Here is a 26,369-nt window from a genome sequence, read left to right as displayed (position 1 = left end):
TCCATATTTATTGGAAGGACTGATGCTGAAGCTGAAGCTCCAATACTTTGGCCACCTGATGATCGAGGAACTCATTCATTGGAAAAGACCCTGATGCTGGGAAAGACTGAAGGCAGGAGGAGAAGGGGGGGACAGAAGATGAGGTGGTTGGATGGCATCACTGACTCAATGGGCATTAGTTTGAGCAAGCTCTGGGAGTTGGTGATAGACAGGGAAACCTGGTGTGCTGCAGTCCATGGGGTTCAAAGAGTTGGACACGACTGAGCAACTGAACCGAAGTAATAGCAGCATCACCTCAGTGCTACTGTAGCTGGAAGTTTCCGGTATTTAAATCTTTAATTCTTCTGAAATTTACTTTGGAATATATTTAGCATTTTTCATGAGGATAAACTCTGTGCTTTTGTCACAGTACTGTTTAATGAATTTGCCTTCCTTTTACCACTAATCTATAATACGTAATAAATATCTAATAAATTCTTATGTATATAATTTCAGTTCAGTTCAGTCGCTTAGTTGTGTCTGACTCTTTGTGACCCCATGGACTGCAGCACACCAGGCCTCCCTGTCCATCACCAACTCCCGGAATTTACTCAGACTCATGTCCATTGACTCAGTGATGCCATCCAATCATCTCATCCTCTGTTGTCCCCTTCTCCTGCCCTCAATCTTTCCCAGCATCAGGGTCTTTTCCGATGAGTCAGTTCTCATCAGGTGGCCAAAGTATTGGAGTTTCAGCTTCAACATTGGTCCTTCCAATGAATGTTCAGGACTGATTTCCTTTAGGATGGACTGGTTTGATCTCTTTGCAGCCCAAGGGACTCTCAAGAGTCTTCTCCAACACCACAGTTCAAAAGCATCAATTCTTCGGTGCTCAGCCTTCTTCACAGTCCAACTCTCACATCCATACATGACTACTGGAAAAACCATAGCTTTGACTAGACGGACCTTTGTTGGCAAAGTAATGTCTCTGCTTTTTAATGTGCTGTCTAAGCTGGTCATAACTTTTCTTCCAAGGACTAAGCGTCTTTTAATTTCATGGCTGCAATTCAACATCTGCAGTGATTTTGGAGCCCCCCAAAATAAAGTCTGACACTGTTTCCCCATCTATTTCCCATGAAGTGATGGGACCAGATTCCATGATCTTAGTTTTCTGAATGTTGAGTTTTAAGCCAACTTTTTCACTCTCCTCTTTCACTTTCATCAAGAGGCTCTTCAGGTCTTCACTTTCTGCCATAAGGGTGGTGTCATCTGCATATCTGAGGTTATTGATATTTCTCCTGGAAATCTTGATTCCAGCTTTTGCTTCATCCAGTCCAGCATTTTTGCATGATATACCCTGCATATAAGTTAAATAAGGAAGGTGACAATACTTTGACTTACTCCTCTCCCCATTTGGAACCAGTCTGTTGCTCCGTGTCCAGTTTTAACTGTTGCTTCCTGACCTGCATACAAATTTCTCATGAGGCAGGTCAGGTTGTCTGGTATTCCCATCTCTTTAAGAATTTTCCAGAGTTTGTTGTATCAAATTTGCATACATGTATGTAATTTACTATTTGGTAGATCACACTTTCTCACACTTCAATCTTTTTGTCTTTCAAAATTTTATTTTATGTAACACCCATTTAATCTTCTTGATATAAATTTGAATCACTTTTAAAAGACTCTTCAAATGGACTGATGAAACTGTAATTGGAATTAGATTAATATTACTGTTGGGGAAGAATTGACATCCTACTCATTAGTCTTTCCATCCAGGAAAATGGAATGCCTTTTCGTGCTTTTGAATCTTACATCTTATGATAGATTTAACAATTTCTTTACATTTCCTATTAATCCTAGATTAAATCTAGATTTCTTTTCTCATGTTATGACATTATATTATTACTGGAGGTATATAGACAAATATTTTATATTTCTATTTTTTATTTTGAGGTACTTTATTATACTCTGATTTTTGTACCAATACTAGCTTTGTTTTGTTCATTTTCTGCATAGGTAAAATCAGTCACAAAGTAAGAGTTTTCCCTTTCTATGGGAATAGCTATAAACGTTCTTTTCTTTCATGTGTTAGTACACTGGCTACAACTTCTAGGACAATTTCAGGAAATGTGGTGATATTGGGCATTCTGAATTGCTCTTGATTTTCACGAGAATTCATTTGTGCTGACATTCAGTTGTGAGACAGACTGTTTTCCTAATGGAGATGTTAATTATTATCTTATGGAAGTACTCATATTTCTGGATTCTACAGTTTTTAAGAATTGGCAGCAAGTATTGAATTTAACAAAATATCCCTCTAATGTGTATTTGAAATAACATTTTTATCCTGTGACATATTTAAGTGATCAATCAAAATAATACATTTCCTAATAGGAAATCTTAAATAAATCCCATGTTTTAGGTGTGTCATGCTAATAATACACAACAGTTGTTTTAATACACTGTCTTGGTTTTTGTTTATGAATTTAATGTTGATTTTTGTTTATGAATTTAAGAATGATTTAGGCTCTAATTGTCTCTATAATCTTTTCTTGTTAGGCTTTTAATCAGCCTTTCATTTACATATTATGGTCTGAAATTTTTCTGAGGCAACAGTATTCTGTCTCTTGAAGATTTGATAGACCTCATCTGTAGGACTCTTTAGACATGGTGGATTTTGGGGGAGATAATTTTTGATAGCCATAAAAGACATTTTAAAATTCGTGTTACAACCAGAAGTTTTCTATTCTCATGTCAGCTTGGTGATTATACTTTGTTAGCAAATAACACTTTATTAAGATTTTAAGCTGTTAGCATATTATATTTTAACAATATTTTTCTCCTTTTCACATTTTTGTGTTTGATACTTTTCAATATTTTTCACTAAAACTTAATTGAGAGCTTTTCCTTTATTATTTTCTTTATTTTTCAATTTCTCAGACATTTAGTTTCATAATTACAACTTCTATTTTCTAATTCATTAATTTTGCCTTTCATCTTTATAATTTCCTTTCTCTGAAGTTTGCCTTGTTCTGTTCTTGATTGCATTGAGTCATGTAGTCACTCATCATATGTGGCTTCTTAAATTTTTAATTTTAATTTCAGTTAATATACCACTCTAGCTGTATTTTCCATACTTAGTAGCCACACATGACTAGTAGGTACCATGCTGGACAGCACAAGTATAGAATATTTCCATTGGCACAGAAAGTTCTATTGCACAGTATTGATCTGGACTGCTATATTTTATAGTGAATTATACTTTTCATAAATGCAGCATTGCTAGATTTATTATTTATTACACTCTGAGTAGTGCTTTCTAGTTTTGCTTTTAATGGCTTGATACATATTAGCACATCCTTTTAATTTGTAAAGTTTCTACGTCATTTTGTTCTGTGTATCAAGTCTCTTGTAAATAATAGATAATTCTATTGCTTAAATATTTTTAAAACAAGTTTATGTTTATGTTAATATGTTTGAGCTTCTAACATCAATTTACATGAAAAATATTTTTTCTGTTGTCCTTACCGGTTTCCATTTTTTGATGCATGTGTAGCATGTTAAGACCATCAGCTCATGGATCTCATTTCAACATTTCAAGAATCAGTAGCTCTTAAATTCTTTGTACCTCAATATCTTCATTTGTACAATTTGTAAAGTGGAAATAAAAACAGTACCCATTTCATAGGTACTATATTTACCCATTCGGAGGACCATAGAAATAAATACCTTGAAAGTGCCTGGCATATCATAAATATTCATAACTGTAATTAGTTAATTCCTGACCTGTTTTCCTCTGGAAACACTGAATGTATTTTAATTATAATAGTTACCATTAAATTAAAAAATGAAGCTTGTATATCTCTAATTGTCAGTCTCACAAAGGAAATACAATTATATGAATCCCGTGTAAGATGAGGTCATTAGCTTGCTTTTATTTTTCCTTCCCTGTGTATATGCAGTCCATGATTTTTGTTGGAGTTATCTGAGATTGTGGAGCCCTATTATTTAATATTGAAACTATTTTAACCCATATGTCTGCTTTCAAGAATGATGAATTATTTTGGATTCTCTAATATAAACATATGTATGTGACTCACCTTGGATCTAAATATTTTCACTGCTTACCAACAGACAAAAGGTCTTTCTTAAATTCTTTTTCCTTTACATATTTACAGTTGTTGACCAAACAGTATCAACATTGTATAAATTTTGAATCTGCCTTTATTTCCTTAACAGTCTTTAAGAAGCAGAATCATCCCAAGAGTAAAAAATAAAGTTCAAATGATAGACAAAAACATATGAAATATAACTGTCCAGCCTCCTCTGTTGAGTCACATGGCTTGAATCATAGAGTTATGTATGTTTGGGTGTTTCCCATTTGGCTGTTTCAATATGGGTGTGTTACTCTGTACATGCTTTGCTTGGAAGCTGAAATGCATCTCTTCTCTCTGCTAGGGTGAACTGGATCATCGTACATGATTTCAGTTACCACGTGTACCTAGGTAACTTCTAAGTCTGCATGTCCATTTCTGTATTCTCTTCCTTTTTCTAGTACAGTAATGCCCGGTTTTAATAGGTTATTTCCAAGGTCTCTTATCCAGAAGATGTGTATTTCTTTGCCTATAAATAATGGGATTAGGTTAAATGATCTCAGAGGCTTATTCCAGGAATAAAAGTCTATGATCTGTAGCTGCCCTTCTTTTATTATTCTACCAACAGGGCTCTTTAACATTCTTTTAATCTCCTCCATCTGAATTTGTTCTTTTTTTCAATATTGGTCTGGAAGGCGGGCATTATTTCTCTAATAAATTTACTGGAGCATATTGCCTTTGTGAAACACTGAGAGTCTTTGATTCTCTCAAACCCACCCTGTTACAATTAGTAGCTCCAGGATCCAGATGGAACATAACTCGCAATCGTGTTCTCAGCATTCAACCTCTCACTAATTTTCTTCTTTCTTACTTATCCACACAGGCTCTCAGTTCTCCAAGCCACCCGATAACTCACCTTTGGGTGCCACTCAGTAAGCAGAGTCGTAAGAGCTGACACCAGTGGGATGAAGGATCAGCCCAAGGCTTGGTGGCTTTCCCTCCATTTCTGTTTTCTCTGCCTTTTCAAGATTTTCAGGAGAACCCAACCACCAATCACTGCCGCACTTCTTTCTTGGTTGATACTCACTATAGTCAGAGAGTTCAAACCATACCTCTGACCTCAGAAGAACTGGCACAGTTTTAGTCCAGTAGGTGCAGCGCATGTCACAGTACTGAGAACACCCAAGAGAAGGGCAAACCTCTCTAGGGGCTGAGAGGGTCGCTTCAGTGCAAGGGTGATGACCATTGGGCCATGATCTCCAGAGATGATTTCTGGTTCCAGTGGACTTGTCTGGTTAGAACACCGCTTTTTCAATCTCTGCCAATCTCTCTCCCACTCCTCCTTTCCTCCTTGCCTCCCTTCCCTTCTCTTCTCTCCCGTTTGGCAATAGTTTTTGTCTCTAATCTATACTGGAAACTTCACATTAGTAGTTCTTTAAGCTACTAACATTCCTCCCACTACTACTGCTACCATTGCTATTAGACTGTTAGTACTGCTATTACTGGGCTTCCCTGGTAGCTCAGATAGTAAAGAATCCACCTGCCATTGTAAGAGACCCATGATCCCTTGGCTCAGGAAGATCCCCCAGAGAAGGAAATAGCAACCCACTCCAGTATTCTTGCCTGGGAAATCCCATGGAGAGAGGAGCCTTGCGGGCTACCGTCCATGGGGTCTCGCTCAGCGCACAGCTGAGCGACTTTCACTTTTCACTGCTATTATTACTGTTAGGGTGACCATTCCTGTCATCACTACAGTTGTCCTTCTTGTCACTCTTACTCTATGCCATGAAATGCGTGAAACCTTTACATACATCATCTCATTTAATCTTTACAATGGCCCCTTTGGGTAATTTTCATTATTGTCTCTTCTTTCAAGTAGGATTAATCATCTTAGGGAGGTGAAGTAAGTTTCCTAGAGTGTCTGAACTTGTAAGTAGTGGAGCTGTGCCTTTGAACTGAGGTCTGGTGGATCACAGAGCCCACTCTCTTAACTGCTACCAGGCTCTGAGCTGGAAAATTCCTGCCTGGGAGCTGACACCCTCTCTTTCTGCAGAACTGTCAGATATTGCTAAGAAACTCCAACCTTTTTTCTGCCCAGATATGATCTCAGAATCTTTCAGAAAGGGCCTATGCAGCCAGTAGCGAAAATCCATCAGCTTTGACACGTGAGCCAAATCTGAACAAATCCTGTTCGTGAACCGTGTACTATGTGACACAAAATGGTGTCCCCCTCCTCCTCTGCTTTCCATTTCATGGTTCTCCTTTGGAACTGAGATGACAGGGAACTGAAAACAAAGCCCAATCGCTTGGAAGACACAATGATGTAGAGCCAGCAGCAAACACTGAAGCTCTTGTCATGATGTATCGTGTCCCTTCCCTTGAATGACATGTATTGATGACTGCTCTGCATACTTGAACAATGTATCTTTATTCACTGTGTAATAAAATAAAACCGTTTATTCTCTCTTTTTCATTATATTCTCCTTTAATATTTTTCCAGGGCAGGCAGCGCTGTGCTTCCCACACCATTGATCACACCACCTCTCCTCACTGGAACCCATTCTCGTTATTCAGAGAATGGAATTTGCAGTACTTTGAGCTTTCTGTAACCAGAACACTTTGAAATCATGAAATATGCATGTATGAGAAGCACCAGGAAGTTCAAGTTAGTTATAACTGACACCGTGAAGCAAAGTTAAACTAAAAATGCTTATCTTTATGACTATACCCTTAGAAAAATGCCCACTTATTCTTTGTGTTGGTATAAGATATGTCAATTCAAGGAGAAGAGATGTCTTCCTGTTATGATGAAGCATCGCCAAAATGAAAAGATCAATTATTCTCCAGACGCATTTAGTAGAGCCTTCTTCCCACATACTAAATACTTATGTTTATGTGAGTTGTACATCTGTACAATGCAGCAATTGTTTCATCTTTCTCAGACTAATAGAGATGCTAGAAACATCTGGTAGTTGATAGTTAATTCATTTTTTCATTGCACCTTTTCATAGGAAGCAGGGAACGCAATTCAATATATCCCCTGAGAGAATCTTGCATTTATGACAGGTGTGTGTTTCTTAACAAGTCGTTGTTTGACACCATTGCTTCTCCTTGGTCCAGCTGGAAGTACATTCATCTGGCAAAAAAAGAGAAGGGAGGAAAAGTGAAATCTGAAAGAAAGTTGGAGTTTCAGGTGGTGGTTTCATAAAGCATCCAGTTCACTCCAGTAATATTTATTCTGCTTATTTTGTGCAATTTCCTGCAACTGCCTTTTACAAGTCTGTCACCGTGATGACTCTCTCTGTTTTGAACGTTCCTTAGGTGCATACTACTCATTTATTTGAGATGGTGAAATGAGGTTTCTTTTCAGCATGGGACTAGGAATTAATTCAACGTTAGGCTTTATCTGTGGGACAGATAGCCTCCTCCCAGCCCCGTCTGAGGCTCGGAAAGAGCAGGCGGATGTAAGATGAATCATTGTATCCTGGATTTCCTGACCCCTTCTGAGTATAACTCTTTGATCACTAAAGACTTCTTTTTAGCTCCTTGTGACTTCACCCAAATTATCTTTGTCTTCCACAGGAGTGATGGTTAGTGAGGGTTATTTTTACTGAAAACGTCTCAGGTCTTGAAGTAGGAGGGTCAGGATGCTGCATTCTTGGTGGAGGGCCCAGTGTTTGGAATTCTTCCCTTGATCGGACTCGTGAATGTTAATTGTCCTGCCCTTGGGCCATGGCAACCGCAGCTGGCTGAGCCTGAAGAGCTGGTGCTACTTAGGGAGGGCTCAGGTCTCTCCAAGAAATGCCATTAGTAGGCACATAGTGAATGTAGGGCTACCTTGATGACCAAAACTATGGCATCACCCCTACTGGCGTAGCTATTTCCTCAGTTGAAGGCTTGGATTGCCAGAAACCTATAGAATATTTATTATGAAAGCATCAGTGCTTAGTGCCGTTTACGTCACTCTCACTTATCTCAAACTTCTCAGACTCCTAGGAACTGTTGAGACTCCAACCTTTTAGTTGGCTTAAATTACTCTTTCTTACATGTGCCTGTGAGCATGTGCGCACACACGTTATTTTCTCTCTTTCTCTCTCTCTCTCTGAAGAAAAGCTCTGCTGTTAAAAGAAACATTTGATTGATTTCCTTCTAATGGTCAATGTCATGCACAATAGGATGCTTGCCCCCTGGCTCAGTAATTTCCCATTCAACTTCATTGAAAGAGACTTGGAATATGGACCACTTTTAATTGGTTCTTCAAGCTCAAAATATCTATGGTGCTCTGCATGTGTGGCAAAAACCATCCCAATATTGTAAAGTAATTATTCTCCAATTAAAGTAAACAAATAAATTGAAAACATAAAAATACCTTGCAAATTGTAGAAGGCCCAGCTCCTTTCATCCATTTCTCTCAGGAGTCGTCCTGTAATAAGCTGATGATAATATTCCCACTGGACTTATGGGGTCACTGGAGCAATGAGAGATTTAATCAGTTGACCAAGGTCAATGGTAGTGAACAAAGTGGCCATGCCTCCAGGTTAAATTACCTGGCCAGTGCTGGTCCTATAATTTAACTGAGTGCAATAAATTATTTGGATTTCCTTGAAGCATCTCTTGTAAATTGGTAGAGCTAATCCAAATAAACAATCAGATTTGGACGGCAGTGGAAAGTAGGATAGTTGCTGGAGCTGAGATGAGCTCAGTGCCCAGGCATCTGTATCCCCTCAAAGCCTTCTCCTGCTGTTAAGTTCAGGAAGGCTCTTGCTCAGTCACACTCTCCCATTACCGGGCATGCCCTCCCTTATCCTTACCGCCACTTAAAGGCTATAAAGCAATGTGTTTTCGTGAGATACGCACTTAGAAACGGCTTTAATAATTGGTGTTTGTGCTGCCTCCAGTCAGTCGTCTTTTCTCTGTCATTAGGGGTGGTCTGATGGCCTCAAGAATGCTACAAATGTGAAGAATGTACCGAAGTCTGGGGCTCTGATTTCAAGGCAATTTCACCTGAACCCCCACCCCCCGCCCACCACCTTCCTTTGTGACTGCAGTAAAGAGAACTTGAGTAATTAGGTTAATCTCTTTAGGAAAAATTTCTTTGCAGAGGTTGTGTGTCAGCAACACTGGGAAAGTCACTACAGACAGGTATTCTGATTCGTCTTGGCCATTCTGTCTTAAAAGTTTTCCCAATCAAAAAATGGGCCAAAGAACTAAATAGACATTTCTCCAAAGAAGACATACAGATGGCTAACAAACACATGAAAAGATGCTCAACATCACTCATTATCAGAGAAATGCAAATCAAAACCACTATGAGGTACCATTTCACACCAGTCAGAATGGCTGCGATCCAAAAGTCTACAAGTAATAAATGCTGGAGAGGGTGTGGAGAAAAGGGAACCCTCTTACACTGTTGGTGGGAATGCAAACTAGTACAGCCACTATGGAGAACAGTGTGGAGATTCCTTAAAAAACTGGAAATAGACCTGCCTTATGATCCAGCAATCCCACTGCTGGGCATACACACTGAGGAAACCAGAAGGGAAAGAGACACGTGTACCCCAATGTTCATCGCAGCACTGTTTATAATAGCCAGGACATGGAAGCAACCTAGATGTCCATCAGCAGATGAATGGATAAGAAAGCTGTGGTACATATACACAATAGAGTATTATTCAGCCATTAAAAAGAATACATTTGAATCAGTTCTAATGAGGTGGATGAAACTGGAGCCTATTATACAGAGTGAAGTAAGCCAGAACGAAAAACATCAATACAGTATACTAATGCATATATATGGAATTTAGAAAGATGGTAACAATAACCCTGTGTACGAGACAGCAAAAGAGACACTGATGTATAGAACAGTCTTAGGGACTCTGTGGGAGAGGGAGAGGGTGGGAAGATTTGGGAGAATGGCATTGAAACATGTAAAATATCATGTATGAAATGAGTTGCCAGTCCAGGTTCGATGCATGATACTGGATGCTCGGGGCTGGTGCACTGGGACGACCCAGAGGGATGGAATGGGGAGGGAGGAGGGAGGAGGGTTCAGGATGGGGAACACATGTATACCTGTGGCGGATTCATTTTGATATTTGGCAAAACTAATACAGTTATGTAAAGTTTAAAAATAAAAAAAAATAAAAAAAAAAAGTTTTCTTTGTCTTAGAAACCAAGGCAGTAGTTTGTGGAATGACCTAATAAGTGTTATATTTCTTCCATAGCAGGAAAGAGAGAAATTTCTTTTCCCAAGTATGGTCTTCTATTCCTCTTTTCTTTAAGTCTCAAGAGTGGTATTTAATCTTTGAGAACATTGTCCTTTGCATATGGTAAAGATTGCTAAAACCATTGGGGAAATTTACCAGGAAATTGGTGATTTTTTTTCCTTCTTCCTTTTCTTCGTAGGACTAACAATGATCCTAACACTGTTTTCTGTGATCGAAGATTCCAGGCTTCCAGGATTCCACCAACATCTGTACAGACTGGCTTTGCTCTTATCTTCTTGGCTAGGTGATCGGCAGTGGAGCTTCATCTGAGGGAGATGTACCATAATCACCCAGAGAGTTCCTTAAGACTTAGATAGCTGTCTTCTACCCCCAGAGTTTAAGATTCACTGTGTCTTGGGTGAGTCCCAAGGATTTGTCCATCTAACAAGTTGCCAAGGTGATGCTGATGTTGCTGGTCCCTGGACCAGTTTTTGAGAATCCCTGGAGAAGGAAGTAAGGGTATATAACACATGCCACAGAGCTAACATCTGGAAGCTTCTTTTCTTGTGCTAGGGTGACCTATGGACTTAGTATGTTGGAACTGCCAGGAAGTGCTTAATTCTGTTGTCACCCTGTTTGAAAAATCGGCCAATGATATATTCATAAAATGTGCCTCTAGCTTCTAAAGAGAGATTCAAGATACCGTTATTATTTTTTTAAACTTTTATATTGGGGTATAGCTGATTAACAAACAATGTTGTGATAGTTTCAGGTGGACAGCAAAAGCGCCCAACCATACATACCCATGTATCCATCCTCCCCCAAACTCCCCTCCCATCCAGGCTGCCACATATAATCGAGCAGAGTTCCCTGTACTGTACGGTAGGTCCTTCCTAAAGATATCATCATTTTGTTACTTTTTGTTCCAAATCCTGTCTCTAGAAGTGTTGTGTTGTGAGAAAAATTACTAGAAAACTCACCAGGAAAGGAGGTCTTAGTACCATATTCAGTCTAAGTCTTCTTGGAGAAGGACTTTCTTTTTCCCTGTGTCCCATGGCTTAAAAGTTTAGTTAACCAGGACAAGCCTCAGTGTGTCTGGACTGAGCTCACTAGTAGCTGAATAGTTTACCCGTAAGTGCAGAGTAATCCTCATGACTATATGATATAATATGGAAAATAATCAACAGTTTTAAAAACTGACATCACCCCACCTATTGTTTTCATTTGACTTAACTGAGAGTTCCTATGTGCCTTGAAGGGAAACCTGGGCTAATTGGTAGAGGTGGGACAAAGCACCTGACCAAGAGGCCCAACTCTAATGACATTTGCAAGCCCAGCCACAGGCCTCAGGCACGGCATGCGGCGCTGTGGGAGAAAACAGTGCAGTAAGAAGCCAGTGCCCAGCAAGGATGAGAGGTTGAGCGTGCTGCCAAGGGTCATAATGACAATTTCCAGCAATGTCACAGATGCTTTGTGGAAGGAATAACCAGATGATAATAGGCCAGCTGTTGGAAGTGAAGTTAATGATAGTGTCTTCCTCTTTCAGATGGCCTCTTGGGAGAGGCTAATACCTATACATCACCCTGACAACTTAGTGATGAATCAGTAGTCTCCAAATGCACAAACGTCAAGCGTTACACAGCTTTAGGTAAAAACTAGTTTGTGGTATTTCATGGCTGGAAACAGTACAAAGCTATAACTGGGAACAATAGGCTACCAAATTATTGATGGTGAAAATTAATTTCTTTTTTCATCTTCCAGCTCGGCGCTCTGTGTTGTTCAGTGAGATTCTTCATGTTGAGTTAAAGCACTGGAAGATGATCATACAGCTTCTAGGCTCTGGATGTCTCCTACCATGAGGCACTTGCTATCCTCTTCTTTAGAAGACACCTAGAAAGGAAAGCCTGGCCAACATTTGACCAGGGACATGACTGATCTTTGTCTCCTGGCATTTCCAACCTCTGTTTCTCCAGGGCTGGTGTTTTCTCATTCTGTCACCCTCACCTTGTTAACTGGCATCTCCACCCTGCTTTCTATCTGTCCCCATGCTGCCATGGCCCACACCAAAATCAGAGAATTTGGAAGATCCCAAGTGATTCTAGTGTGACCTCTAAGTGACCTCAGCTTTTTAGGTTCCCAGACCCAAAGAAATCCTGCCATTTCAGTTTTTGTTCATTGCTCGGACTAGGCTGGAGAACCTGGATGCATTCTGTAACTTATAGACACAACTTCCTCCAAGGCCCCACGCACAAATAGACAGCTAAAGAGAATAAAAATTATATCCAACATGTTGTCTTAAGCTCTTATTCTCCGTTTTTATTATGTATCGAGAAATATGAACCTCTGAGAACTATTTAGTTTTTTTAAAAGCTCCAAATAAAATATTAGAAGATGTGAATATTAGAAACTGGAAAGACAATTGAAAGGTTGCTTACTATATAATTAATAAGGAAATAAATATTTATCTTATATAAATATTAAAGGTAAAAGTTAGTTTGGCCTGGGAGTTGAATATAGTATCAAGGATCACATTTTCAAGGATAAATTTTATTGTATTTTTTGAAACTTTTATATTGGATTATAGTACTGTTAATTGAGCGATTTACAATATTGTGATAGTTTCAGTTGAACAGCAAAGGGACTCAGCCATTCGTATACATGTATCCATTCTCCCCCAAACTCCCCTCTCATCAAGGATAAATTTTAGATATGATATGGATATGGCAGGAAATTGACTCTGTGGGTATGGGTGATTACATTAATAACCATCCTCCCTTTTTCTAAAATGAATGCTGATACTCTGGTCATGTTTATGCTCACATCCCCAATCTATAGCTCTTTGTCTTGAAAATAACCAGAGGGAGTTGTTCTTGTTGAATTATTCGTCACAAAGTTTTTATAACTGGTCATTTTCATATCTAAACCTCACACATCTCGCATATTATTAGCCCTTACATTTTGTGCACGAATGATTGCTTTCCAAAGCTCTTGTCCCAAACACAGCATTAAAAACAGATTTTATCCATCTAAATGTCCCATAAATAGCTGATTTCATTGGTTGTTGATGTTTATTCTACAATTTCTTCCAATCCTTCATGTTCAGGAAAATGTGCTGGATACTTAAGGATAGTCAGAATGTTTTTGAGAATCCAGCATCTTCTACAGCCTTAAAGTGCACCCTTTAGTGGAGGATGATGCCACTATAATATAAAATACAAACCAGTCATTGGTCCAACAACCACTTATTAGGTACATATTTATTAGGCTTTGGAGACACACATTTCCTGCCCTCAAGGAAATTACCGTTTGATAAAGAATTTTAAATAGGTGCTAAGTAGAAGCACAAAGAGGACATTTTCATTAGAAACATAACGTACATATAGCATGTGTGAAGAAAGCTATGATCTGTTGAATGTCAGAAATAACAACTCAGGCTTACGCTGATGTCAATATAGACCTCATAAAGACTGTGTAATTGACAGAAAAGGACTGAAACTGTTGTGTTAGTGTTTTTTTTTTTTTTTTTAACCTATTTGCAAGCTATGGATTCCATTTCCATTGTCTCCTTGAAACGTAGTTTGGAAGTAGTCGTACCTGTGCTCAAGCTTTAGTGAGCTTCAGCATCTCCAGGCTAGAGCTGATGAAGAAGCAGATGGTTGGGCTCTTGCTGCAGCAGTTTTGGTTCTACTGGTCTTGGGTAGGACCTGAGGGTCTGCATTCCTAACAAGTGTGCAGGTGATGCTGCTGCTGCTGGTCCAAAGACCCTATTTTGAATAGAACCAGTTTAAGATACGGACACACACTTGCAATGCTTCCTAGATCCTGAGAAGAGAGTGAAAATGTAGGGAACCTGCACTTCTGGTCTTGGCCAGTGCAATGAAAATTGTCCCAACTTATGTAGAAATGAAATGAATCCTTCCCTGGACCGTTCAGGACCTCAGAACCTGTCTGGTTAGACTTTGAAAATGTGAGTCGTCTGTTGTGTCTGACTCTTTGGTACCCTTTGAACTGTAGCCCACCAGGCTCCTATGTCCATGAGATTTTTCAGGTAAGAATACTGGAATGGGTTGCCATTTCATTTTCCAGGGATCGAATCTTCCCAACTCAGGGATCAAACCTGCGTCTCCTGCATTGCAGAAGGGTTCTTTACCTGCTAAGCCATCAGGGAAGCCCATAACCTCCGGGAGCCTGATGAAAAGGGTTTGTTTGCTGTGGCTACAGAGCATTCAAGTTTCTGGTTTTCACACACACACACACACTCAGGAGAATTATTAACCTTTCTTAGCATGTTGGCCCTTTGCTGTCCCTGATTACTTCCCCAAGGCTTTGAGTCAATGTTACATTTTGAGTGGAGAGGCCATACAAGACCCCATTGAGTGAGGTTCTGGCAAGGACAGATGGTTGAATGGGAGCTCACAACATCCCCAAGAAAATCATGTCTTTTCCTTTGTAGTGAGAGATACCCATCTTTGGCCATTTCCATTTGTGATTGTACTGGTGCAGTGTGATAGGAAGAGAGCATTAAATGGTAAGATGGAAGTGATGTCTTGTCCTGGCTTAGGCTGCCCTGACCTTCTATAACTTGTGACCTTTTGGGGCCAGTTCAATTCTCTAGTCTTGAGTTCCTAGGTCTGTAAAATGAGAATGCGAGATGGCAGGGAATTTTTAAAGGACCTTTACCACGTCATCACTTGTTACTGAGTATTTTTTAAATAATGTTGAAAAGCTTACTTTGAAACATGCTCAAGGGTTAGTTGTTCAGTTGTGTCCGACTCTTTGTGACCCTAAGGACTGCAGCATGCCAGGCTCCTCTGTCCATGGAATTCTCAAGGCAAGAATACTGGAGTAGGTTGCCATTTCCTTCTCCAGGGAATCTTCCTGACCCAGGGATCGAACCTGAATCTCCTCTGTCTCCTGCATTGCAGGAGGATTCTTTACCTGCTGAGCCATTGGGGAAGCCCATAATCTCTGGGAGCCTCCAGAGGATCTTCCCAACCCAGGGATCAAACCCAGATCTCCTGTATTACAGACAGGTTCTTTACTGTTTGAGCCACCAGCTGTTTCTTAAACATGCTCCAAGAGAATTTTAAATAAGTAATAGCATGAAATTACCATATAGCTCAGAAATTGCACTCTTGGACAATTATCCCAGAGAAATGGAATGTTCAGATAAAAACCTACACACAAACATTCATAGAAACTTTATTCATGGTAGCCTAAACCTGGAGAGAACCCAAGTGTCCTTCAACAGGAAGAGAGTTAAAGAAACTATGGTACTTCTATACCAAGGAACACTATACAGCCATAAAAAGGAATGGATTACTGACATATTCAACAACCTGGATGAATCCCAGGGAATTATTATGAGTCAAATAAAAGCCAATCCCTAAAGGTTATATGCTGTATGATTCTATTTATATATGCTCTTTGAAGGACAACATTTTAGAAATGAAGAGCAGATTAGTGATTGCCCAGCAGTTGGGGGTGGAAGGCAGGGAGGGAGGCAGATGTAGTTACAAAAGGGTAGCACAGGTAATCCTTATGGCAATGGTACTATTCTGTATCTTGATCCTGGCAGCAAATATATATATCTTCACATGTGATAAAATTGTATAGAACTAAATACACACACACACTCACACACACACACATATTAATACAAGTAAAACTGGGGAAATCTGAGTAAGATCAGTAGATTATATCAATGTCAATATTCTCTTTGTAATATTATACTATTATTTTACAAACTATTACCATAAGGCAAATGGTACATGCAGTTTCTTTGTGTTATTTCTTACAATTGCATGTGAATTTATATTTACGTCAGTGAAAATATCAAGTAAAAAAATAAGGTTTTTTTTTAAAAAAATACAGTGTACTCAGTATTCTGTAATAACCAATAAGAAAGAATCTAGATAAGAGTGGATATGTATATGTATAACTGATTCATTTTGCTACATACCTGAAACTAACACATGTAAATCAACTATACTCCAATAAAATAAATAAATAAAATTATAAATCCCAACTTTGGATTTTAAAAAAGCCTAAAGAAATAATTTTTTAAAAAGCCATACATAATGACATTTTTTTGTGAGCCACTCTAGAAACCCAAAATTGGTGTTATTATGATGTAAAATGCCTAGTTACACTTAGTAGTTTTAACTATCTGGTTGTCAACAGATCTATTCTATTGGGTTGGTCAAAAAGTCATTCAGGTTTTCCATTAAGATACAATGGAAAAACTCGATGAACTTTTTGGCCAACCAATACTTTTGTAAACTTTCTAGAAGTAAACTATGGAAAGTACATGAAAAAATCAAGTATGATCCTCCAGCAGGTATAGGTAAATTATGGCCGGCAGGCTAAATCCAGGTCTCCACTTGTTTTTGTATGCCCAACAAGCTAAGAATGGCTTTGGCGTGTGTGCCTGCTCAGTTGCTTCAGTCATGTCCAACTCTTTGCAACCCTGTGGACTGTAGCCCACCGGGTTCCTCTGCCCATGGGATTCTCCAGGCAAGAATACTGAAGTGGGTTGCCATGTCCTTCTTCCTGACCCAGGGATCAAACCTGCACCTCTTGCACTGGCAGGCAGATTCTTTACCACAGAGCCACCTAGGAAGCCCCCAGCCTACAATAGGACTCCACAAATGCCACTTGCAGGATGGGAGGCCACTGCTTGCTGTTTTCTGTCTGGGTTCTCCATCCATCACCTCTCTCTAACCCCACAGTCTCCAAAGAGGTCTTAGAATCCTTGTTCAAACATCACTCTGGCCCATTTTTGCAGCATTCTCCACAAGTGTCTATGGAGTGTCTTTTTTCAGAACTAGACCATCTCCCTATTGCCCAGACCCCTCCACAAAGAGACCCAAGTGTAAGCTCTAACACAATGGAATCTCAATCAAATCTATTTTTCAATTATAGGATGGAATATGTCTTCAGTGCTAGGGGAAATCTGCAGATTGATGATATCCCAGTAGGCTCAGCACTAGTCTCCAGGAATAGGCCAATTCAGATTTTTTAAAATGTTTCCAGGCCTTCAGGTTATTGAGACAACCTTCTCACTGCAATCGCACAGTCTGAAGGGAAGCATACAGGAAGACTGGCATCTCCAGTTGATCACAGGTGAGCATTCAATTTACAGTGCCCTTGCGTGTGATTAACTCTGCATTGGTTCAAGGGGACTCAGGCATACTTCCCACATGACTTCTCCTAGGGCAAATAAGGCTGGTGACTGAGAGGCTGGTATTTTTTGCCACACATACTGGAAAGGACATAAAATCCAGCCTCAGATGTCCTCCCAACTCTGGTCCAGTCCAGTCAGAGGGGGACTGTAATGAATTGACTTGCTAATGGAGACATGAATCCCTGATCATTACTTTGACCTCTCATAGAGACACTCAGGGAGGAGAGTTTTTCTTTTTTTAATTTATTTATTTTAATACCTTTTGGCTGTGCTGGGTTTTCATTGCTGCACGGGCTTTTCTCTAGTTGCATTGAGTGGGGGCTACTCTCTAGTTGTGGTGCTCGGGCTTCTCATTGCGGTGGCTTCTCCTGTTGCAGAGCACGTTCAGCTACTGAGGACATCAGTAATTGCAGCACCTGGGCTCAGGGGTTGCGGCTTGTGGGCTTAGTTGCTCCGCAGCATGTGGGATCCTCCCAGACCAGGGAGGAACTCATGTTCTCCTGCACTGGTAGGTAGATTCTTCACCACTGAGTCACCAGAAAGCCCAGGGGGATTTTAGGATGCTGATGTTTATCTAGTTTCCAATCTCGGGGGAGATTGCCGTGACTGGAAAAGAGGAGGTGATAAAAAAGCTGAGCAATGATTGATTTTTTTTTTTTTTTTATTGAGACAAGTAATTTTGGAGTTGCCAATATTCTTGCTTCAGAGCTATAGTTGAAAGAACAGTCTTATGGACTCTGTGAGAGAGGGAGAGGGTGGGAAGATTTGGGAGAATGGCATTGAAACATGTAAAATATCATGTATGAAACGAGTTGCCAGTCCAGGTTCGATGCATGATACTGGATGCTTGGGGCTGGTGCACTGGGACGACCCAGAGGGATGGAATGGGGAGGGAGGAGGGAGGAGGGTTCAGAATGGGGAACACATGTATACCTGTGGCAGATTCATTTTGATATTTGGCAAAACTAATACAGTTATGTAAAGTTTAAAAATAAAATAAAATAAAATAAAAAAAGAAATTAATTTCTTTATGTCATTCCTCTTCCCCACGTGTCTTAAAGGTATGGAAACCTAACAACAAGCAAAATGCAACTACATGCATGTAATGAGCTAAAATACATGTTTTCCATGTGGTCACTCAAGTTTAATTTCCTAACGATAAATGAGAATTATCTATCCCCACTGTAACCTGCCTCTCACCCCCCTTTTCTCTGTCAAAACTGTCTCTGCCTTTGTCTGACTTACTTCACTTAGTATGACAATCTCTAGGTCTATCCATGTTGGTGCAAGTGGCATTATTTCATTCTTTTAATGGCTCAGCAATATTCCATTATATATATATATATATATATATATCATGTCTTCTTTATACATCCCTCCACTGATGGACATTTAGGTGTCTTGGCTATTGTAAATAGTGCTGCTGTGAACATTGGGGTGCATGTATCTTTTCGAATTATGATTCTCTCTGTATATGTTCCCAGGAGCGGAATTGCAGGATCAAATGATAGCTCTATTTTTAGTTTTTTGAGGAATTTCTATACTGTTCTCTAAAGTAGCTACACCAATTTACATTCCCAGCAATAGTATAGGAGGATTCCTTTTTCTCCACACCCTTTCCAGCATTGATTATTTGTCAACTTTTGAATGATGGCCATTCTGATCAGTATGAGGTGATACCTCATTGTAGTTTTGATTTGCATTTCTCTCATTCCCTGGTGGCTCAGTTGGTAAAGAATCCACCCACAATGCAGGAGACCCAGAACCGATCCCTGTGTCAGGAAGATGCCCTGGAGAGGAAATGGCAACCCACTCCAGTATCCTTGCCCAGAGAATCCCATGGACAGAGAAGCCTGCTAGGCCACAGTCCTTGGAGTTGCAAAGAGCTGAACATGACTAAGTGACTAACATTTTTGCTTTCATAATTAGTGATGTTGAGGATCTTTTCTTGTGCCTTTGGCCACATTTATGTCTTCTTTGGAGAAATGTCTATATAGTTTGTCTGCCCTCTTTTGATTGAGTTGTTTATTTGTTTTTATTAAGCTGTATGAGCTGTTTGTATATTTTAGAGATTAATCCCCTGTAGGTCACATCATTTGCAAATATTTTCTCCCACTCTGTGTATTGTCTTTTTTTTTTTTTTTTTTTTTTGTGGTTTCCTTTTCTGTGCAAAAGCTTTTAAGTTTACTTAGGCCCCATTTGTTTATTTTTGTTTTTATTTTCATTACCTTAGGAGATGGATCCATAAAGACATTGCCTGCTATTTATGTCAGTGTTCTGCCTATGTTTTCCTCTAAGACATTTATAGTATCCGATTTTACATTTAGAACTGTAATCCATTTCAAGTTTATTTTTGTGTGTGGTGTTAGAGAATGTTCTAATTCCATTTGTTTAGTTTTTTTTTTTTTTTTTAATTTGACTATGCCAATTATTAGTTGCAACATGTAGACTCTTTATTGCAGTATGTGGACTCTTAGTTGCAGCATGTGGGATGCATTCCCTGACCAGGGATTGAACCTGGGCCCCTTGCCTTGGGAACATGGAGTCTTAACCACTGGACCACCATGGAAGTGCCTAATTTCATTCTTTCACATGTAGCTGTTCAGTTTTCCCAGCACCACTTATTGAACAGACTGTCTTTTCTCCATTGTATATTCTTGCCTCCTTTGTCAAAGATTAATTGACCATGGGTGTGTGGGCTTATTGTTGGGCTTTCTAGCCTGTTCTATTGATCTGTATTTCTGTTTTTGTGCCAGTAACATACTGTTTTGATTGCTGTAAACTTGTAATACGGTTTGAAGTCAGGGAGCATGATCCCTGTAGCTCCATTTTTCTTTCACGAGATTGCTTTGGCTATTTGGAATCTCTTGTTTCTCCATACAAATTTAAAAACTTTTTGTTCTAATTCTGTGAAAAAAATGCCATGGGTAATTTGATACAGATTGCATTGAATGTGTAGATTGCCTTGAGTGGCGTAGTCATTTTAACAGTATTGATTCTTCTAATCTGAGAACATGGTATATCTTTCCAACTGTTTGTGTCATCTTTGATATCTTTCATCAGTATCTTATAGTTTTCTAAATAGGTCTTTTGCATCCTTAAATAGGTTTATCTTATTTGTGTTTTTTCTGAATGGCAGGAGACTAATATGAGTTTTTTACTTTAAATTTTGCCACATTACAATAACAAAAAAACCTTCTTACACACAAAATAGTAAAAACAAAATGGACATGTTACTATTGAAAAATATAAGGAGGCTGTAATTTTAAACAGCAGTTATTTCTGTAATAAATTTAGCTTTATGAACAAAATTTTAAATTATCTACATTTTCTTTATTTCACTACTCTTCATATGAAACTTCATCATGGATCAGTCCTAGCCTCATCCTTCATGGTTTCAAATGTCAATAGCCCTGACAAGTGTCTTCTTTACAGTCTAGCTTTGCCTACCCTCCCACCCATAATTCTCCCCACTCACATTCATGTACTCTGTGTGTCAAAATCACTGTCAGTGAAAGTCTGTCTCCCTTTTTGGACTTGATTTGACTCCTTAATTAGCACAAGAATTGTACCTTTGTTTTGTAGCTTGTCAGTCTTCAAAAAAAAAAAAAAAAAAGATTAACCTTTCAGCTCAATGCTGGAGAACATAGATTCTTCGCCAGACAGCCTCAGTTTGAATCCCAGCATCTCCACTTACCAGCTGTATTAACTTGGACATGTTTCTCAACTTCTCTGTTCTCAATTCCTCATCTGTAAAATTAGAATTAAGTGGATTTAATGTGTTCATATTTATAAAGTGCTTACAACAGTCCTTGGCTCAGAGTAACCACTATAAAACTGATGGTTAAATAGAAGCAAAAATAGGTTAAATTTTTTTCTTTACCTCGTCAAAGACAGCACACCTAACTGGGCCCTGTCGTTTTTTAATGGACTGTGCCACTGGCCCTAGAAAAGGACCAATATGGAAGGTATCTGGATGAATCAGTGAAAATGTATCTCAGATGCTAAAATAACAACTTGAAGCCATGCTGCCACAAAGGACTTCTTTTGTTAGTCAAACAACCTAGTCAAAAGTGACCTCAGAATTCTCCTTTATGGTAACCATGACTGCTGGCCATCTTGTCTCCACTCAGCTGCCTTTAGGAAAAGGATATCAACCCCTATAGGACAGTTTATCCCACTGGATAATAAGAAGTTTATCCCACTGTGCCATAGCGAAGGATGCTAGAGAGAGAGGAAAAGTAAATACAGAAAATCCTAAAGATTCCATCAGAAAACTGTTTGAACTAATTGACTAAAGTTGCAGAATGTCAAATTCACACACAAAATCAAGTTGTGATTCTATACACTAACAGCACACTATCTGAAAGAGAAATTAAGGAAATCCCATTTACAATAGCATCAAAAACAATAGAATACTTAAGAGTAAATTTAAAGTAGGTAAAAGACCTATGTGCCAAGAACTGTTAGACATGGATTAAAGGAATTGAAGAATACACAAATGGAAAGATATCTCCCATGTCCTTGGCCTAGAAGAATTAATATTGTTAAAATATTAACAGAGGGGATAGGTTGGGGAGTGGGGAGATGTTGGTCAAGGGTACAAACTTTCAGTTTTAAGATGATTAAGTTCTGAGGATCTAATGTACAATATGGTATACCTGAAACTTCCTAAGAGAGTAAGTAGATCTTAAGAATTATCACCATGCCCACATAGACTTGCAAAGAAGGTCATGTGAGGTGATGGATGTGTTCATTAATGGCAGTAATCATTTCACAATGTATACATATGTCAAATCACATTGTACACTTTAAATATAAACAATTTTATTTGTCTAGTGTACCTCAGTAAAGCTGGGGGAGGGAAAGCAAAGAGAAGCATAATAAATTTTAAAAAATAAAATGAAAAAAGGGAGAATAAGGGCTGGAGGGGTGGAGAGTGAGGAGTAGTTACTTAATGTACACAGAGTTTTGGTCAGGGAGGATGAAAAACTTAGGGAAATCAATAGTAGTGATGGTAATACAATGTTGTGAACATACTTAATGCCATTTTTACACTTAAAATGGTTTAAATGGCAAATTTTATGTTACGAATATTCTCCCACAATAATTTTTTTTTAAATATGGCTTCTCAAAGAGGGGTTTCTTAAAAATAGGCATCTTATATGCTAGCTTCATATAGATAGGCATAACGAAGAGGAATACCACAGGAGGGGCGCCGTAGACGAGGGCATTGTAGATTGGCTGCATCATAGAGAGGTCCATCACAGATAAGGGTATCATAAAAAGGGACATCATGGAAGGTCATTACAGAGATGGACCTCATAGGAGGGCGTTTTGACGATTATCGTATATAATTTCATCACAGAGAGGAAGAACATAGGATCATCCTAGAGAAATCTATCAGACAGGAATACCTTAGACGCTTTCATGTCAGCTTCTCTTCTCTGGACATGAGACCAGAGATGATATTATTCATTTTTACTTTTTTTTAACATCTGACACATACTTTGGCTTATAATAGGTACCTAATCTTGTTTGTGGGCTGCATATATGTATACCATCTCTGCCACACATAGCCTTCGAAAAATGTAGAACCTGTTCCCCAATTCTTCTGCAGACTGAATTGGCTTAGTTCTTAGAAAAATTTCCAATGTACTGGATATTTCTGACTTTTCTCATTGTAAGAGCCCTCTGTATACCTATTTGTGATGGGCAGAATTTTTAGGATACCCCCCTCAAAGATGTCCTGCCCTAGTCCCTGGAATCTGTGATGTTATGAGATAACACTTCCATGTCTACATTATGTTATTCCCTATTAAAATAGGGAACTTATCTGTTGGGCATGATCTGGTCCCATGAGCTCTTAAAAGCAGAGAACATTTTCTGACTGGTGGCAAGGAGGAAGACAGAGATTCAAAGCATGAGAAAGGTTTGATGCACCATTTCTGTGTTTGAAGATGGAAGGAGTCATGTGTAAAGATGGAAGACTAACCAATAGGAGCTGGGCAACCCTTCACTACCGGCCAACAAGGAAATGGTCCCTCAGTCCTACAACCACAAGGAACTAAATTTGGTCAACAATCTGAATGATCTTGGAAGTGAATTCTTTCCCAGAGCCTTCAGATAAGAGTCCTACCTATACAACAGTTTAATTTCAGCCTTGTAAGACCCTGAGCATGGAACCCAATAGAACCTGTCCAGATTTCAAGCCTCCAGAATTGTGAGGTAATAAAAAGTGTTGTTTTAATTCACTAAATTGATTGTAATTTGTTATGCAGCAGTAGAAAGCTAATATGTCATTTGTCACTGTCTTTCTTTAAAAGTTCCTAGAATGGATTATTTTATTTTTTTTAATTTATTTATTTTATTTTTTTTAATTTTATTTTATTTTTAAACTTTACAATATTGTGTTAGTTTTGCCAAATATCGAAATGAATCCGCCACAGGTATACATGTGTTCCCCATCCTGAACCCTCCTCCCTCCTCCCTCCCCATACCATCCCTCTGGGTCATCCCAGTGCACCAGCCCCAAGCATCCAGTATCGTGCATCGAACCTGGACTGGCGACTCATTACATACATGATATTATACATGCTTCAATGCCATTCTCCCAAATCTTCCCACCCTCTCCCTCTCCCACAGAGTCCAAAAGACTGTTCTATACATCAGTGTCTATTTTGCTGTCTCGTACACAGGGTTATTGTTACGATCTTTCTAAATTCCATATATATGCGTTAGTATACTGTATAATTTATTTATTTTAATTGGAGGCTAATTACTTTACAATATTGTAGTGGTTTTTGCCATACATTGACATGAATCAGCCATGTGTGTACATGTGTTCCCCATCCTGAACCCCCCTCCCACCTCCCTCCCCATCCCATCCCTCAGTGTCGTCCCAGTGCACCAGCCCTGAGCACCCTGTCTCATGCATTGAACCTGGACTGGTGATCTGTTTCACATATGATAATATAGATCTTTCAATGCTATTCTCTCAAATCATCCCACCCTTGCCCTCTCTCACAGAGTCCAAAAGTCTGTTCTTTACATCTGTGTCTCTTTTGCTATCTCACATATAGTCCCACCACTTCATGGGAAATAGATGGGGAAACAGTGGAAACAGTGTCAGACTTTATTTTTCTGGGCTCCAAAATCACTGCAGATGGTGACTGCAGCCATGAAATTAAAAGACGCTTACTCCTTGTAAGGAAAGTTATGACCAACCTAGATAGCATATTCAAAAGCAGAGACATTACTTTGCCAACAAAGGTTCATCTACTCAAGGCTATGGTTTTTCCAGTAGTCATGTATGGATGTGAGAGTTGGACTGTGAAGAAGGCTGAGTGCCGATGAATTGATGCTTTTGAACTGTGGTCTTGGAGAAGACTCTTGAGAGTCCCTTGGACTGCAAGGAGATCCAACCAGTCCATTCTGAAGGAGATCAGCCCTGGGATTTCTTTGGAAGGAATGCTGCTAAAGCTGAAACTCCAGTACTTTGGCCACCTCATGCGAAGAGTTGACTCATTGGAAAAGACTCTGATTCTGGGAGGGATTGGGGGCAGGAGGAGAAGGGGACAACAGAGGACGAGATGGCTGGATGGCATCACTGACTCGATGGACGTGAGTCTGAGTGAACTCCGGGAGTTGGTGATGGACAGGGAGGCCTGGCGTGCTGTGATTCATGGGGTCGCAAAGAGTCGGACACGACTGAGCGACTGATCTGATGTGATCTGATATAGGGTCATCATAACCATCTTTCTAAATTCCATCTATATGCATTAATATACTGTATTGGTATTATTTTCTTTCTGATTTTTTGAAAATGGGAATTCTAACTAAATATTTTTCCTTCAGTTCTAAGTATGAAAAGCATTCCCTCTCCATCCCTCCCCCTGTGACTTAAGAGAACTTTTTCTTTCCTTTTTCAGATCATTAATTGCCAGTTAAATTACTTAAAAGAATATTGTCTGAATGAACTGCAGTAACATTTGTACTTACAAAAAAGGAGCAGCCATTTGCCTATTTCTTATTTGTTTCATATAAGAAGATATGGTTGATAATGTGAGAAACTTGAGTGCCGTGATAGGAACACATTTGGACAACTGGATTTCTAGATCTTTAGATTTATAGATCTCTCTAGTTGAGAAGAGTGTAACTTGTTCATAAATTTAAAATATTTTGGCAGAAGAAACATCTGGTTTCCACTCATGCATGTAAAGAGCTGCCATCACTTCTGCCCTCTTAACAAGTAAAAGGCTGAACAAACTGAAAAATCAATGACTTAGCTCCATCAGAAAATGAAATCACAGGACAAAGTCCCATCCTCAAAACTGGAGAGAGAGACAGATATAGAAAATAAAGATCAGTTTACCCAAAATGTAAGCCACTGGACCCAGGAGCTGGTAGTAACACATAAACTATAACTTCATTGAACTAGAACTTCAGTGAACAGTTGAGAGTATTGACTATCTTGAGAGTTAAAAACTACTGGAGACTCAATGTAACTGGGAGCCCCACACTTTTGTGTGTTTCAACTCTAGGATTCCCACTATATCTCATGGTGAAAATCAGAGAAAAATCCTATAGTGCTTGAACAGAAGAGGGAGAAAGAAACCATTTTGCAATACAACAATTTTGAAATGAACCCAGGAGAAAGCAAAGTATTTTAAAACAAAGTCAGAACATTCTTTACAACAAAAGCCTCACCAGCAAGGGAAAAAAAAATTTACCAGAGCTTTAACTGACTTGAAAGACGGGAAATTACCCAATTTCAGCCCTCTTTAGCCTGCGTTATCTTGCTTGAGGGTAAAACAAAAGCTAAGAAGCACTTGTTAGGGTCACATCCCATGGATACAGGTACACTGAAAAATTAAGAACTGATCATAGGATTAAAGACTGTTT

General features: G+C 39.1%; 1 protein-coding gene and 1 long non-coding RNA gene across 4 annotated transcripts in view; one reads left to right on the top strand and one right to left on the bottom strand.

Annotated features, from left to right (window-relative positions):
* Nucleotides 1-26,369, bottom strand: part of MID1 (midline 1) — a 789,406-nt gene that overhangs the window by 498,157 nt on the left and 264,880 nt on the right. The window lies entirely within an intron of this gene.
* LOC123331888 lies at nucleotides 4,208-6,549 on the top strand. The gene is made up of 2 exons (XR_006548693.2): nucleotides 4,208-4,484; nucleotides 4,957-6,549. It is a non-coding gene; the product is annotated as an uncharacterized LOC123331888 (long non-coding RNA).

The sequence above is a fragment of the Bubalus bubalis genome, chromosome X, assembly GCF_019923935.1.
Source record: "Bubalus bubalis isolate 160015118507 breed Murrah chromosome X, NDDB_SH_1, whole genome shotgun sequence".
In the NCBI taxonomy this organism is placed as follows: Eukaryota; Metazoa; Chordata; class Mammalia; order Artiodactyla; family Bovidae; genus Bubalus; species Bubalus bubalis.
Note: the sequence above shows the minus strand (reverse complement) of the source record. Positions and strands in the feature narration are given on the sequence as shown.